The following is a 17,747-nucleotide window of genomic DNA, read 5'->3' on the forward strand; positions in this document are numbered from 1 at the left end:
ATGCATGAATCCTTTTCCTCTTTCTCTGATCTACTTGGAGTATAGACCTAGTAATGATATTGCCAGGTCAAATGGTATGCACAGTGTGATAGCCTTTTGGGCATAGTTCCAAATTGTTCTCCAGTATGGTTGGGCCAGTTCACAGCTCCACCAATAGTGTATTAGTGGGCCTGTTTCCCCACATCCCTTTCAGCATTTATCATTTTCCTTTTTTTTCCTTTTAGTCAATCTGGTCTCATAGTTTTAATTTGCATTTTTTAAATTATTAGTGATTTAGAGCATTTTTTTTTCATCTGACTATTGATAGCTTTGATTTCTTTCACCGAAAATTGCCTGTTCCTATCTTTAGGCCATTTATCAGTTGAAGAATGGGTCTTAACCTTGTAAATTTGACTCAGTTCCCTATATATTTTCAAAATGAGGCCTTTATCAGAGAAACTTGCTCTAAAGATTTTTCCCAGTTTCCTGCTTTTCTTCCAATTTTAGCTGCATTTTTTTTGTAAAAGGTGCAAAAGCTTTTAAATTTTATATTGATTGATTCTAACATGGGGAAAATATATATAGGGTATTGGTGGCAAGGAAAGGAAAATTTGGTTTGGCAAGTCACAAAGATGTTTTATAGACATAGAACAGCTCACTGACATGACTCAGAAGCAGTGGCAATGTTGAGTACTAAGATCAGAGCAAGAGGTGGAAAGTGAGCCTCTCAAAAACCTGTGGTCTAGTTCAATAGCCCCATTCTGACAGAGCCTGGCTTCTCTGAAGGAAAAGAACCTACAGTAGAGGTTCCGAGGCAGAGTTCAGGAGCTGTCCTAGTGGGTCCTGTAGCCAGGATTGTTTCCCCCTATTAAGCTTTCAAAAAGTGCGAACTGCAACAATCAAAAAACCCTACTGAGCTTTCATCAAACACAAAGACCCATTTGACAGATTTGTCAGGGCACATCAAGTCGAACCCTCCAAAGAGTTACATCGTGCTAAGTAGCAACAGCACCGGTTAGTCAGCCAGAAGGAGACCGACCTTTCATGTTTCACTTATGTTACATGGAGCATGTCTCGGTTCTTCTGTCACTATACAATTTTAGCCTGTCAGGTGGATATGGGAATTACATGCATACTGGAGTCCTTTGTCAGGCAGGATGCCTATTAAGAGTGGCCTGTTAATTGAGACCTGAAATATGGGAATGGGTCCTGTGATCCTGAAAAGAGCGACTGGAGACTACACTGCTAATGGCCTGGGACTGCAGGCTTACTGACAAGCTGAGTACATACTCAGAGGATTAAAAACAGATCTATCAAATGATTTATTCAAGTCTCGAGGACTTTCAGGTTTCCTGATGAAAGGACCAGAGCTGAGTAAAATCTTTCAGATGCAAACACAAGAGAGAAGTCTAGGGTAATAAATATATTTGAGCATTGAGAAGGAGCTATGTGATTATGAAGTGCTTACATTTTAATAGAAGGAAAAGAGACAAGTTTCCTTTCAGAATCCCACCAGCTCCTAGGGCCACAGAGGAATTAAAGAAGGACAAAGAAAGAATAGAAGGTGGGTTTGTTCTGTTTTGTGGATTTTAAGAGGGAAGGGGTAAAAGAAAAATAGCCTCTGGACTTGGTAAATAAAGGAAGCAGGGATTGATGAATTTGAACACAGCAGGTAAATTAAAAATTATTATTGTTGATCAGATTCCTTCTCTATATCATCCACCCCTTCTTTGCAAAAAGAAGGCTAAGAGAAAAAGAGGAAAGTATAAGAGGATATGATAGAGGGAATATGTGAATGGATTATACAGCAGAATACAACATGTGGTTTACAAGGAACACTGGAAGCAGAGATGCATGTAGAATTAAAATGAGATGACGTAGAGCTACTACACATCAGGTGAATTAAAAGAACAAGGCTATCTCAGATAAGGCAATAGTAAAAATAGACCTGGCTAAAAGGTATGATACATAAATACATAAAGGTATGATAGATAATGAAATACTCTTAATACTTATTGTGTATGTCCCAAATGGCATAGCATGTAAGTACTTAAAGGAAAATTCAATTTAAAACTGAGAGAAATAGATAGGAAAACTATTGTAGCATGGAACCTCACTATATTCCTTTCAGACCTTAACAAATCTAACAAAGAAATAAGAAATAAGTTAATAAGGATCTGAATAGCATTTTAGAAAAGTTAAACATTTTAGATATGTGTGGTTACTGAATGGAAATAGAAATATTTCTCACTTGTGCATGGTACCTTTATAAAAACTGACTATGTGCTAAGGCATTAAAACTACATAAAAATTGCAGAAAAATGGAAATATTCAACATAGATATAACCTTTACTGACCACAGACTACCAAAGTGAAGGTCTGCAGAGCTTTTGTGCTAACCTCATTGTTGTATGCCTGTGAAACCTGGACAGTCTACCAGCACCATACCAGGAAACTGAATTGCTTCCATTTGAATTGTGTTAGGAAGATTCTGAAGATGACCTGGCAACATAAGATGGTCCTTTCTCAAATTAAACTGCCAGGCATTCAAACTCTACTGGAGACAGCACAACTCCAATGGGCTGGCCATCTTATTCAAATGCCAAATACGTGCTTGCCTAAAAGACTGTTTTATTCACACATAGCAAGCACTCATATGGTGGTCAGAAGAAGCAATACAAGGACACTTTCAAAATCTCAAGCATTTTGGAATTGACTATAGATGGCTTTAATTTCTTCATCTGAAAACTGCCTACTCAATGTCCTTTGACCATTTATCAATTGGGGAATGACTTGCATTCTTGTAAATTTGACAATTCTCTATATATTTTAGAAATGAGGACCTTATCAGAGACGCTGGTGGTAAAAATTCTTTCCCAGTTTTCTACTTTCCTTCTAATCTTGGTTGCATTGGCTTTGTTTGTGCAAAAACTCTTCAATTTAATGTAATCAAAATTATCCATTTTGCATTTTGTGATGTTCTTGATCTCTTATTTGGTCATGAATTCTTCTGTTCTCCACAAGTCTGATAGGAAAACTATTCCATGCTCTCCCAGTTTGCTTATAGTATCAGCCTGTGTATCTAAATCATGTTCCCATTTTGACTTTTTTTTTTTTGGTATATGGTGTAAGATTTTGGTCTATGCCTAGTTTCTGCCATACTCTTTTCCAGTTTTCCCAGCAGTTTTTGTCAAAGATTGAGTCTTATCACAGAAGGGGGGGTCTTTGGGTTTATCGAATAGTAGATTACTATAGTCATTGACTACTATTGTCTTGCATACCTAACCTATTCTACTGATCCACCACTCTATTTCTTAGCCAGTACCAAGTAGTTTTGATGATTGTGCTTTATAATACAATTTAAGATCTGGAATGGCTAGACCACCTTTTCCTACATTTCTTTTTACTAGTTCCCTTGATATTCTGGACCTTTTGTTACTCCAAATGAATCTTATTATTTTTTCTAGCTCTATAAAATAATTTTTGATAGTTTGATTGGTATGGCAGTGAATGAGTAAATTAGCTTAGGTAGAATTGTCATTAAATTAAAAAGATTTTGCACAAACAAAGCCAATGCAACCAAGATTAGCAGGAAAGTAGAAAATTGGGAAAGAATTTTTACAACCAGTCTCTGATAAGGGCCTCTAAAATATAGAATTGTCAAATTTATAAGAATACAAGTTATTCTCCAGTTGATAAATAGTCAAAGGATATGAGTAGGCAGTTTTAAGATGAAGAAATTAAAGCCATCTATAGTCATGAAAAAAATACTCTAAATCACTATTGATTAGAGAAATGTAAATCAAAACAACTCTGAGGTACTGTGACAGCATACCTATCAGACTGGCCAATGTGACAAAACAGGAAAATGATAAATGTTGGAGAAGATGTGGGAAAATTGGGACACTAATGCATTGTTGGTGGAGTTGTGAAATGATCCAACCATTTTGGAGAGCAATTTGGAACTATGCCCAAAGGGCTATAAAAATGTGTGCATACCCTTTGACCCAGCAATATCACTTGTAGGGCTGTATCCCAAAGAGATCATACAAATGAGGAAAGGACCCACATGTACAAAAATATTTATAGCAGCTCTTTTTGTGGTGGCAAAGAATTGGAAGTGGAGAGGATGCCCATCAGTTGGGGAATGGCTGAACAAGTTGTGGTATATGAATGTAATGGAATACTATGTGCTATAAGAAATGATGAGCAAGTGGACTTCAGAAAAACCTGAAAAGACTTGCATGGACTGATGCTGAGTGAAGTGAGCAGAACCAGGAGAACATTGTACACAGTAACAGTCACATTGTGCGATGACTAACATTGATAGACTTAGGCCTTCTCAGCAATGCAAGGATCTAAGACATCTCCAAAGGTCTCATGATGGAAAATGCTATCCACATCCAAAGAAAGAACTATGGAGTTTGAATGCAGATCGAAGCATACTATTTGCTATTTTTTTTTCTTCTGTTTTGTTTTGTTTTCTCTTTCTTGTGGTTCCTCCTGTTGGTTCTAATTCTTCCTTACAACATCACTAATGTGAAAATATGTTTAATAGGAGTGTATATGTATAGCCTATATCAGATTGTGTGCTGGCTTGGGGAGAGAGGCAGGGAAGGAGGGGGAGAAAAATTTAAAACTCAAAAACTTATGGAAGTGATTGTTGATAAATCAAAATAAATTAATAAAAAAAATTTTTTTTAAATAGTAGGAAAGGAAAGAAAGCAAAGTAAAAGGATTGAGGACAGTAATGAAGATTGAAAGGATTATATTGAATTCCAGTCTCTACCTTCAAAAGGAACAGTCTCATTACTCAAAGGAGGAATTATTTGCACAAATCATCATCTCAAATATAGGCAACATTGCAACAGTAGTAAATGAGACTAAAATTAAAAAAGAATTTTGGAATTGATTGCATGATATGGGAGAGACCAGCACAAAACTGTCCAGTATGGCATGCCCTCTTCAGAGAAGGAACTGTGTTCTATGGGCAAGGCAGAATCGATGTAGTAGCTCAAAAGAAATGTGAGTTGCACAAATTTAGAGACTCCACGCCAAATGTTCATATAGACTGCTGAGCTCCTATTGGTCTGATCAGCCACAGTTGTACACACTGTAATTTCACTCTAACATAGTGAGGTCATTTCGGTTCTCTTCGAGAATGAAGGACAACAACCAACTAACCACAATGCAATAAAAATTGTAAGCAAGAAAAAGTATTCGAAGAAATGATTCAAACATAAATGGAGATAGTAACTTGATCCTGAAAATTGATGGGTCAAAGAACAAATTTTAGAAACAATAGATATTTGCCTCAAATAAATGACAGTGAGAAAATAGACTAAAGTTTTTGGGATACAGGCAAAGTAGCAAAACTCTGTGTGTGTGTATGTGTGTGTGTGTGTGTGTGTGTGTGTAAAAATACACACAAACACTTATATGCACATATGTGTGTTTATATATACATACATGCATACACACTTTCATCAACAAAAGAGAGAAAGAACAATGAATTGGGCATAATTTTTTTTAAAAAACTAGAAAAGCAACAAATTTAAAAGACTATAACACAAAAATAGGAATTATGAAAATCATAGAAAAGAAAAAATGAAAAACATATATTTAATTGACAAAAGTAGGAACTTTTTTAAGAGAAAGAAACCAAACTATTATCTAATTTGTTAAAAAAAGGGGTGGGGGAACCAAATAGCCTATATCAAAAATGAAGAACAGGAATTCAGAACAAAGGAAGAGGAAATAAAGGAAATTATTAGGAACTCTTTTGTTCAACTATGCCAAAAAAAAATTAGAACTTAACTGAAATGCATAAATACTTGCAAAATATAAAATATCCAGATTGACAGAACAATACATAAGACATTTAAATAACCTAATCTTAGAAAAAGAAATTGAACAAAAGAACTCTAAAAATGAAAAAAAAGGACCAGATGGATTTGCAATTTAATTCAATTAAACATTCAAAGAATAATTAACTTCCAATTTTATATAAATTTTTAAAAATCAGGACATGTGGCTTCCTATCAAATTCCTTCTCTAAGACAAATATGGTCCTTATACCTAAAACAGGTAGAAATAAGGGAGAAAAAGAAAACTTAGATCATATCTCTTATGATTATTGATATTAAATGAATATTGATGTTAAAAAAATAGAATAAAATATTAGCAAAGAGCCTTTACCATGTTGGATTTATACCAGGCATGTAGGGTTGGCTCATTATCAGGAAAACAATAAACACAATAGATCATGTTAATAACAAAAAATTCACATTATTGTCAATAGATACAGAAAAGGTTTTTAACAAAACATAAAGCCCTTACATGTTAAAAACCCTAGAAAGCACAGGAATAAGTGGACCTTTTCTTAATGATAATTAGTGTCTATCTAAAACTTAGAGCTCCCATCCTTTGTAATACAAAAATACTAAGGATAAAATAAGGACCAAAGCAATGATGTTCAATGATGTCACCACTGTCATTTGATGTAGCTCTAGAAGCAAGAAACATAAAATGAGGGAATGAGCAAAGGCAAATAAGAATGACGATCATCACTTTTGTGGATAATGGGATAGTTTGCTTAGAGATTCAACTAAAAAGTCATAAAAACAATAACTTCAATAAAGTTAACTTCAATAAAGTAAAAACCACAAAAATCATCAGTCTTTTTGTGCATTACCAACAAAGCCCAGCAGAAAAAAGATGGAAGACAAAATTTTATTCAGAATCATTGCAGAATATATAAATTATAAAGGAGTGTACTTATCAAGACACACTGGAATGACATGAGTATAACTACAAAACACTCTTTACAGAAATAAAAGAAGACAAATAATCGGAGAGGAATTAATTGCCCGTGGTTGGGCCTTGATAATACAATAAAAATGTCAATATTTCCTAAATTAATTTAAAGATTTGGTACCACTCAAACTACCAAAGGATTACCTTATAGGACTATAGAAAATCATAACACAATTCATCTAGAAGACTAAAGGTCAAGAATATCAAGGGAAATGAAGGGAAAAAAAAGAACTTAAGGTGAAAAGCCCATCAATTGGGGAATGGTGGGGAAATTATGGTTTATAAATGTAATGTAATATTATTGTACTGTAAGAAATGATAGGAGAAAGAGATTCAGAGAAACATAGGAAGACTTGTATGAACTGATACAGATTCAAGAAATCAGAACCAGCGGAGGTGTTGATGCAATGTCCACAGCATTTTAGTGCAAATCAACTTTGAAAGAATTAGGAATTCTGATCAATGCAATGACCAGTCAGGACTCCAAAAGACTGATGATGAAGCATGCCTTCCTACTCTCCCAGGAGATGGATTGTACGTGCAAAATAATTCATATTCAGATACAAGCAATACAACACATTTGTTTTGTTTGACCATACTTGTTTGTTACTTATTGTGGGGGATCCAAGTTATCAGAAGGGGATCATCATAGTGATTCCCCCTCACACACAAAGGACCCTAACTGAAACATTTTTTAAAAAGACTCAGAAAAAGAGTAAAAGAAGTTTAGAAGGGCACACAGAGAAGCAGAACAATGTTGGTATTACCATGTTAAATTTAATTTTTATATATATATATATTGAAAACAAGTTGTCTATAACAAAAAAAAAAGTGAATTTGAGCTACTGGACATCAGGCAGGGTGGCAAGCAACTCTCTAGGAAGCCAACAGGAGCGCCGTGGCCAGTGCGACTTTTCAAGGATACCCTACGCTTTCCGTCACATAACTTTCGGTGGGAGGGGACTCTGAGATCTCTTTCTTCGTTCCCATTTTCCACTTGTAGAGTACAAATACCAGGATGGCAAGCATGGCCATCAGGGTCAAGGCCACCAGCACACCCACCAGCAGACGCTTGTTTTTTAAGTTTTGGAGCCGGACCTTGATCGGGACCTGGAGTTTAGAGAAACCGACTCTCTCTTTGCCCGGTGATTCCTTGATGAGCTTCTTTTTGCAGTCAGGGGGGGCCCAGCCGGGGTCACAGTGGCACTCTCGCTTGTGGTTACAGACGCCCTGGCTGTGGCACTTATTGGAACAGTTCCTGCTTCCGTAAACGCTGAGGTCCTGGCAGCTCCAGTGTTGGCACACCTTCTCTCTGCCACACTTGGTGCCTGGGGCCACCAGCTGGAAAGGACTAGGGTTCTCACTGTTGGTCATGGCGAGGTCGCACCTTTCGTCATCCAGGAGGAAGCTGCACAAATGCCTGGTAGACCGGATGGCTGTAGGCCGGGAGCAGGACAAGAATTTACACTTGTTGAGGCCCATCCTAGAGGGATAGAAGGCTTCGGTGCAGCCTTTGGGCATCTTGAGCAGGTAGCATTTGTCAGTGGACACGTCTGCCCCCCTGCCCCAGAGTGCCTGGCACTGCTGCTCATAGGTGGGGCAGACCCCGTTGTAACAGTAGCCATTCCTGCACGGGGTGCCATTCTGCTTGTACACGTTCTCTGGACACTTGGGCTGCTTGCCATCACAGTGTTCAGCCAGGTCACAGGCGTTCTGGGCCTCCCGACAGATCTCCCCATTTGGCATCACCTGGCACCCCTGGCAGCACCCCCCCTCGGCGCACTCAGCCCCCGGGGCCAGCTGGCAATTCTTGGGGTTGCAGCACTGGTTCAGGCACTCCTCAGGAAGGCCACAATCGCACTCTTCTCCTCGTTCCAGAAACTTGTTCCCACACACCGGCCCTTCCTCCGGCTCCTCCAGGACCGGCAAGTTGTTCAGGCAGCTCGAGGGGAAGATATTCCCCGTGAGAAACTTCTGCAGGTTGTACTTGCTGCAGCTGCTGAACTTCTTGGGGAAGACCATGCTGGACGTGGTGCTCATGACGCACCTGTCCTCATTCTTGTTCTTCTCACACTGGCAGCCCCAGATGTTTTCATCGTGGTCCATGCCCAGGTTGTGGCCTATCTCATGTGCCACGGTGGTTGCCACTGCAAAGGGATTTATGCTGTAGTCATGGCTCACACCCCCTGAACTTTCTGTGCACATGGAGGCCAGTCTGGCCAGGCCCCCAGTGGTTCCCTTAAAGCTCACCCCCGTGATCAGCTGGGCGTTGTCATGCTTCTTCCTCTTGCTGAGGTTACTGTTCCTCCACTTGAGAAAGCTGGACAGGGTAGACTCCACGTCAGAGTCAATGGAGGCCTTGTTCCCTTTGTCCCATATTTCCAAACCAATTAGAATTACCCGGAAATTGATCTCCTGATAAAGCCTGTCAACATGATTGACGATCTCCCTCACCCGTTGCCGCAGTATCTGGAGGCTTCTGTATTTCTTGTACTCCTTGTGGTCCACCACCACAAAGAGCTCCACGTAGTGGGTGTCCTTTGGGATGGCGCCAGGGAGCCAGTTCCTGGGGATGGAGACGGCATCCATCATGGTTTCCAGTTCTCCCTGCAAGGTGACCTTGCTGACACCACACGTTCTGTGTTGCAGCCTGAAGTCTTGTTGCCTGTAGATGGCGTGTTTTCCCTGGTCACTCCCTTGTCTCTCCTGCATGGTGCCAGCGCTCTCTTGGATGCTCTCATGTCGCTCCTGATCACTGCCATGTTTCTCATGGGTGCCGCTCTGTCTGCCCTGGATGATCGCATATCTCTCGTGGGTGCTGCCATGTTTTTCCCCGTCGCTGTCAATACGGTCATATTTCTTGTCGGTGCTGTCTTGTCTCTCGTGAGGGCTACCATATTTCACCTGGAGGCTGCCGTGTCTTGCCTGGATGCCATCATTTTTCTCTTGGTGAATGCCATGTTTCTGCTGGTCCAGGGGCTCAATCAGATGGATGGTGGAGCCAGCCTTGAAAAAGCCACGGATCCCTAGACAGGTGCTAATGCTGGCAACAGAATTCCTGTACCCTTCCACATGGCCCTGGTAAAAGCAGTGCTGCCCAACCTGTGGTTTCTCGGTCACTTCCGTGCCATTGGGCAAAGTGTGGGTCTCTGTGTAGCCTGACCCGACCAGGTGCCTGTTTCTGCGGAGGTGGAGGGTGAAGTTGTTGCCTCTCAGGCCTAGGAGGTAGCGGATGGTCTCAGGATACAAAGTCGGGCTTGAAGAGAGTTCATCCAGAGCTCCTGAGATGGGTAACCGGAGAGGCTGGACCACTTCGTACTGTTCCACGTGGGGAAGGTGGCCCATTGGCAGTGGAGGGAGTGCAGACAAGACCTGGCACTCCCTGAGAGTACTTCCCAGGCAGAGGAGGAGGAAACCACCCCAGAAGAAGGGGTCACGGAGGAACATCCTAGAGAGTAGACAGTGTCTGCTACCTCCCCAGGGACGAGGTCCTTCAGTCAGGGCTGCAACACCACCTGTTGGGGTGGGAATGTGGCCGGGCGGGGCATGCTGTGCCCAGCCCCTGCCCCTCTGCCTGAGCCTCCAGACCCTCATCCCCTCCCCCTCCTGCAGTGACCTCACAAAGGGCTTTCCACCCAGCAGCCCTGTGAGGTGGGCAGCAGCATCAGCACCAGCATCCCCCACCCTCTTCTGCCTGGCTGGCTGCTGTCACCTTCCCTCGTGTATGTAGTAGCACCTCAGTAAATACTCGTGGGATCGATTGGATACAGTTCTTAGGCTCTGTTGAGATCTATGACGATCCCTTCAGGAATTCTGACGCCGTTTGCCTACCGGTGTCTTTGTTTGGCTTTCTCTCCACAGGTAAACTCCTTCAGTACAACCTATGGACACTCTTCCCAGAAGGACTTGACTGAGGCTCAGGACCCTGCGGGGTGTCTAGGCAGCACCAGCCAGGGAGGGTCAGTGCGTTACAGGGTGAGGAGAACTCTGCGGGTTCAGCGGATGGCGAGCTCAGTGAATGAACAGTGTGATCCAGTTACCCCCAAAAGCTCGTTCTTTCTAAGACATCCTGGGTCGTTACTGAAACTGATAGACAGGCTTGTCAATGCTAAAAGAAGCCCTTTTATTTGGCCTGTTTCCCGAAGGGATCCATGGCTTAATTGGAGATGCCCAAGGGGATGGGAGGCAGGAACAACGTGGGAAGGGTTCTGGAGCAGTCCCCTCACATTAAGGGCAATGCTGACATCTCCAGACTAGTACAGCCCCTTGATCCCCACACAATTGGGTTGGGGATCAGCCCCTCCAAACAGGGCCAGCCCTGCTGCTTCCTAAGCCAGACTGGGAAGAGATGCAACCAAAGGGTCTCTCCAGGGAAACCTGCCTTGGGCCATGGCAGGAAGAGGGACTCCATAATGGTCTAAGATGCTTGGGTCAGTGCTTCAGGACACCTAGAGCACTTTGAGGAGCAGGTCTGTTCAGGTGTAAGAGTCATTCCCGATGTTCTATAGGGATGGGAAAGGGGTCTGGCTTAGGCAGATCTGGTTGACTTACCACCTCAGAGGTCACAGGCAAAGGAGAGACCCCTCCACTGAGGAAGTGGGAGGGTTTCCAAGGCTAAAGGATTGCAGAGAAGGGGTCTAGCAGCAGGGAGGAGGGCACCAGATCAAAGGAGGGCTGGGCTAGGAAATGATGCACAAGAAAGACTGGGCCTGAGCAACTAGAGGTGTCCACACTCCTGTGACGGGCCCAGAGGAGCAGGGAGGCCCTAGGCCAGTCTCTGCACTTCTGTAAGTTTGTGTTTTGTTCTGGGAGACAGGTCGATGAGCTGGAACTCAGTGGACGTTCCATGGATGCGTTGGATGGCCAGGATGGCCAGGATGGCCAGCAGATTCAAAACTGTGGCTTCTGCTGGCTAAAGGAACAGAGGCTAATTAACCCAAAGAGAGGAAACACTAAAGAGAAGAGATATAAAGAAGGGGAGACTTGGGGAGACACGGCTAGCTGGCTTTGAATATTTGAAAGCCTTCAGGTAGGCAGGGACTTAAGGTTAGTCTTTGTGGCTCCAAAAGGTAGAATTAAAAACATAGATGGTAGGTACAGGGAAACAGGTTTCTTCTCAGTATAAGGAAGACTTTCTAACAAGTAGAACTGAAAAATGGAATAGACTGCTTTGTTAGGTAGTGAGTTGCCCATCACTAGAGATGTTCAAACAGAAGCCATTTTGTTGGTGATGGTAGAGAAAGGGATTTGTACTTCGAGGTTCTACTACTCCATATATGCTCTAAGTATGTGACTTAAAAAGAAAAGAATTCATACTAAGGACTGAATAACCCCCAGCTAACTTGGCGTGCTACCTAAACCTCCCAGAGGTATTTGACCCTTAAAAGCACCCCTCTCAGCTCACATGAATGCATAATGGTGGACTTTCAGGCAGTGCTGAGCAAGGCAATATTGGCAGGTCAAGGGCCCTCTCAGAGACTTTTGGTTCTCACAGCATAGGCAAGTGCCGCTTTGCTCAGTTTTGGTAAGACCTGTCCTTACCTAAGGATGCTCTGACATGCATCTCTAAGGCCACCTCTTTATTATTTAGAGGGCTGCTTCCCTGGTTGGCCCATTTTCCAGGCCCCTTATCCATGAGCACTTCCATCAAGGGGGACCAGGGGAAGATGGAGCTATAGGAAAACTGAGATTACTTTTGCTCTTTGCTGGCAACCCTGAGGAACTGTTTGATGGAAGAAGAATGGAAATACTCAGGCGAGGCAAGGCTGGGGATTAACAGTGATTTTTCAGTTGTCATGACCACTGTGCTCTGCTACTGTGAACAGTGAAGACCCAATGCCCAGTCCAGCGCAGTTGTTTCTGCCAGTCTTGGGCAGAATGGCCCCTTATGTAATTTTTTCCAGTTAAGTTATAGCTCCTGTTTGATGTAGGGCAGGAGTGAAGACCCAGCATCTTAGTTCCAGATCCAAAAACACAGCGAGGCATGGGGAGCATAGGAAGTGGGGGGAGAAAGGCCTATACCAGGGCCTGGCTTCTCCTCCAGTGGCAGAATCAGCAGGCTCCAGCCCTCCTGTGATGGCGCTAGTTCTGCCCATGGTGGTTGTGGTTTATCCTTTGTTCTCCCCAAGGGCCATGACACCAGGAAGACAACAAGGAGACGGCAGAGAGATAGGAGCCTTCCTCGCTCTGCTTCTAGCCGGCTTTCCATTAACTTTCAGACTTTCTTCTAGTTCAACCAGATTAATTGTGGCAAGGCTAGTCTGAAGCCCTGTTTTAATTTGCTGTCCCCACGCATCTGAAGATCAGCGAGTGATTTTTGACTTATAGAATGAGTGTCGTTTAAGAAATCCTGCTGCCATGTTCCCACACAATGTGAACACAGAATTTCAATTCTGAATTGATTAAGTGCAAGCCTCCATAAGCTGGCAGATTCCCATCTATTTGTTTAATGATAATTGCCATTGATCAAATGCTCTAAGTTTACAAAGCAACTTACTTTCCTTATTTCATTTGAGGCTCACAGCCACCCTAGAAAGCAATAATAGAGTTATTATTATCCCCATTTATAGGTGGCAAAACTGAGGTTCAGTGATCAGAGTTAGCCAGTCACTCAGCTAACAAAAGTGAGAGGGGATTCAAGTCTCCCCGGGCTCCAAGGTCCAACTCACTTCCCTCCATGCCACGTAGCTTCTCTGACAATATATTGAGACTTAGGCTTCTGTAAGAGAACTCAGAATGCTGGAGAGGCCATGTGCTAGAAGATCCCCTGGATTCAGAGATCAGACCTCAGTTCCCATTTTGCCTCCAACACTTGCTGTGTGACTGTGAGCAGGTCATAATTTCCAACTCCTCATTTTAAAGATGAATCTCACCCACCCACCTCATGGTTGTGGTGAGGCAAAGAGAGGCCAAGTATAAGAAACACTTTGTAAACCATGACATCCTCGGTGAAAGTTGTTGTGAATGTTGGGGCTGATGCTGTATATGTATATATATGTAAAAGCTGTCAGACCCTAATGGAATGTGTCAACAGGCAATCATGACTTCACGAAACCTACTTGAAAACTAGGCTTTTTTTTAATAGTTATTTTATTTTTTCCAATTACATGTAAAGATAGTTTTCACTATTCTTGTTTTTTGGTTTTTTTTGTTTGTTTGTTTGTTTTTGGCAATTGGGATTAAGTGACTTGCCCAGGGTCACACAGCTAGTAAGCGTCAAGTGTTTGGTCTAAGGCCGGATTTGAACTTGGGTCCTCCTGACTTCAGGGCTGGTACTCTATCCACTGTGCCATCTAGCTGCCCCCTCACTATTCATTTTTTATAAAATTTTGAGTTCCATATTTTTCCTCCACCCTCCCTAAGATGGCAAGCAATCTAATATAAGTTATACATGTGCAATTGTGGAAAACTAGGTTTATTGTAAGAGAAATGAACATGCACGTGGAACCCAAAGAGTTCACAATCCATACAGAAGTTTGCATTTTTATAACAGCAGGATGAAAGGAGGAGATGCCCGGAATCTCCACCTAAAGGGGTGTGGCATGGGAGGGGGAAAGGGGCAGTAACGTGGCAAAAGGACAAAACCCGTCCCGAAGGGGAGACCTTTGGGAACTGAGCTAGACCATGAAGACAGAATGGTCTCTTTATCTCCAAGGGTCCCAGCTGCAAAGCAGTTTCTCAGCCTAGGCAGACTGAGGGGCACCTGTCCTGACTCCCAAAGACATACGAGGAGTCCAGCCTGGGATATGAACAACACATTTGTCAGCTGGGTGGGGAGTGGGGGGAGGCACTTTGTTCTTGCCACATTCAGGGCTTCCTGCATGCTCTGGGTCCAGTGTTTCTGGAAAATATGGCAACCCAAAAAGACAAGTTCAGGGGACCCCTTACCATTGCTTACCAAATATAAACTCTTCGAAAGTAGGGTCTTTGTCTCTACTTCTCCATCTGTATCTTCAGAGAGCCTTACACCTGATAAGTGTCTCTTATAAATGACCCGTGTCGCTGATTCATACCAAAAATTGGAGGCAATGTGCTTTCCACCCTCCCTAGCATCTTGTACCATGAATATGAAGGTGACTCTTAACGCTGACACGCAGAATCAGAGGAGGATGTTTCCTGGCATTTTGTTTTTAGGAAATCAGATTTTGTTTTTACCTCTTTTTTTTGGCAGTTGGGGTTAAGTGACTTGCCCAGGGTCACACAGCTAGTAAGTGTCAAGTGTTTGGTCTGAGGCCAGATTTGAACTCAGGTCCTCCTGACGTCAGGGCCGGTGCTCTATCCATTGCGCCACCCAGCTGCCCCCTGTTTTTACCTTTTGTAGCCATAACAACCCAACTCTTTTCAGAGAAGGTGGCCCTGGCTGCTTGGGACCATTAGGCAGGTGGCTGCTTTGTTCATGTCTTTTTCTTCTTGGTGGTTTCAGAGAGAAAACTCCTCCTGGGGACCTTCATGTGTAACTGCAGGAAAGCGGCTCCATTTGCCTGACCTGATGGAGAAACATGCGGAAGATGACATTGAAGGATATGGGCTCTCCCTGTTGGTGGAAGCAATGAGATCAGGTGCCTTTTAGTATTTCTATTACACTCTTAATTTTAAAATTTAAAGTTTTTTAAAAGTCTTTATTTTAAATGTAAATTTTATTTGGACTTCCATTGACATGTACAGGTATTCATTTAATATTTACAATGGCAGCAATAATAATAATAATAAGCAGCACTTATGTAATGATTTAAGCTTTGCAAAGTGCTTTACAAATATCCCATTTAATCCTCAGAACAACCCTGAAGACCTAGGGCCTGTTATTATCCCTGTTGTACAAATGAAGAAACTGAGGCAGCTGGAGGTCATATGACTTGCCCAGGGTCATACAACCAGTAAATGACTGAGGCCAGATTTAAACTCAGTCAGATGTTCCTCACGCCAGGTCCAGTGTTGTATCTACATACAAACAAGACTCTAAGGAAAACTAGGGGAGCAGCTAGGTGGCCCACTGGATAGAACATCGGCCCTGGAGTCAGGAGGACCTGACTTCAAATGCGGTCTCAGACACATGATACTCACTAGCTGTGTGACCCTGGGCAAGTCACTTAATCCCGATTGCCTCGCCAAAAAAAAAAAAAAAGAAAAACTAGGATGTTCAGTGCAACCAACCAATGAGCGAAGCCAAAACCTGTCAATGATTACATACAGCTGTAACTTCTGTTGTTTACTGAACATTAACCCCACCCCTTTCTCCTATCTTCACTTGATCCAGCCATCCCACTAACTGTCATCTCACAGCTCTCCTCCTTTTGTGGCCAGACTCCTTGGGAAGGACACAGAGAAGAGGGCCCAAGACTGAGCCCACCTTAAGTGGGAAGATCCCGCAAAGAAGACAGAAGTGGTCAGAGAGGGCAGAGTTGAACCAGCAGAGAGAGTGTGGGGTGTCCCCCTGTCAGCCCCATAGCCAGGCAGTGGGCCAGGCCCGTTGTTCCCTCCTCCTCTCCTCTGACGCTGCCCCCACCCTGGTATTGGCTCTCATCACTTCACATCTAGACTATGGCAATGGTCTCCTTATCTCAAGGCTCTCCCCAGTCCAGTCCATCCTCAACACAGCTGTCAAATTAACTTCCTAAAACATAGGTCTGACCATGTCACCTCCTCGTCCATTCAACAAACTTCAGAACCAAACCCAGAATCCTCTGTCTGGCATCCAAAGCCCTTTATAACCTGTACCCACCTCTATTTCCAGTCTTCTTACACCTTCTTCCCCCGCCCCCACCCCCTACATGTTCTTCCAGTGACAATGGCCTCCTGGCTGTTCCTCAAACGAGATGCTCCATCTCCTGACTCTGGGCATTGGCTCTGGCTGTCCCCCATGCCTAGAACACCCACCCTCTTCGTCTCTGCCTCCTGGCTTCCTTTAAGTCCCAGCTAAAATTTCATCTTCTACAGGAAGCTTTTCCCAATTCCCCTTAATGCCATGGCCTTCCCTCTGTTGGTTAACCTTCCATTTATCTTATCTAGAGCTCATTTGCTCATTGTCTCCCTCATTAGAGGCAAGGGCTGTCTTTTGCCTTTCTTTGTATCCTCAGTCCTTAGCACAGTGCCAGGCACATAGTAGGTGCTTAATCAATGCTGACTGACTGCCAGACCTTCTTTACCACCATGCATAGAATATGAATTTGTTTTTCACCCCATGGTTATTGTCCACTGGTATATTGCTCTCTGACCTCCACTTTTTTCTCTGCCTTGCATCTCTTCACTTTCCTATTTCTTTGAATTCTTCCTATCAGAGTCTGTTTTAATGGTCATGTAAAATCATATTAAATCCCCTTCTCCAATCCTCCATATAATAAAAAGGCTTGTCAAGTTGGGAGCAGGACGGCAGAACCATCCTTCCTTCGGTCTTACTAGCAGATCATCTACTCAGGCCTCCTGTCTGGTGAGTGCCTGACACCCTGGGAGAATGGAGCCCGCTTTTTTGGAGGGCTCCTGAAGGAACACCTCTTTCCCCTACTCGGGGTTCAGCAGGCTTGGGGGGCCAGTTTGGCTGCCACGGGCTAGGCCCATCCTCGGTTTTTTTCCAAGGGGAGCCAGTCCCACTGAATCTTCTGTCTTGGCCGTGTAGCCATCACAAGGCTTTTTATTTAAGGAATCCTTGATAACTCTTTCAAGTCCCATAGGATTTCTAGGGAGCGAATGACAGATTCCTGGGATGCTTAGTTAGCTATTGAAGGTTAATAGTGGATAGAGTGCAGGTCAGGAAGGCCCAAGTTCTGATCCCACCTCAGACACTCACTACCTGTGGGACCCTGTCAGAGTCCCTTGACTTCTCTCAGTCTGTTTCCTCCTCTATAAACAGTGTAGGATAACAGCACCTACCTCCCATGGTTGTTGTGAGAATTGAAGGAGGAGATGGTATTTGTAAAAGTGCTTTGCTAAACTTATGGGGCTATGTCTACGCTAACTTA

At 43.2% G+C, this 17,747-nt stretch overlaps 1 protein-coding gene and 1 pseudogene across 3 annotated transcripts in view; one reads left to right on the forward strand and one right to left on the reverse strand.

The window, feature by feature from the left end:
* Positions 1-17,747, forward strand: part of MAP3K13 (mitogen-activated protein kinase kinase kinase 13) — a 191,839-nt gene that overhangs the window by 65,789 nt on the left and 108,303 nt on the right. For all 3 annotated transcript variants that reach the window (XM_027875296.1, XM_027875295.1, XM_027875299.1), the window contains exon 2: positions 15,218-15,353. The gene's annotated coding sequence lies outside the window, so the exon portion shown is untranslated. The remainder of the gene's footprint in view (positions 1-15,217; positions 15,354-17,747) is intronic.
* LOC114052654 lies at positions 7,711-10,242 on the reverse strand (annotated as a pseudogene).

The sequence above is a fragment of the Vombatus ursinus genome, unplaced genomic scaffold (assembly GCF_900497805.2).
Source record: "Vombatus ursinus unplaced genomic scaffold, bare-nosed wombat genome assembly UNPS02014808.1, whole genome shotgun sequence".
NCBI classification, from domain to species: domain Eukaryota; kingdom Metazoa; phylum Chordata; class Mammalia; order Diprotodontia; family Vombatidae; genus Vombatus; species Vombatus ursinus.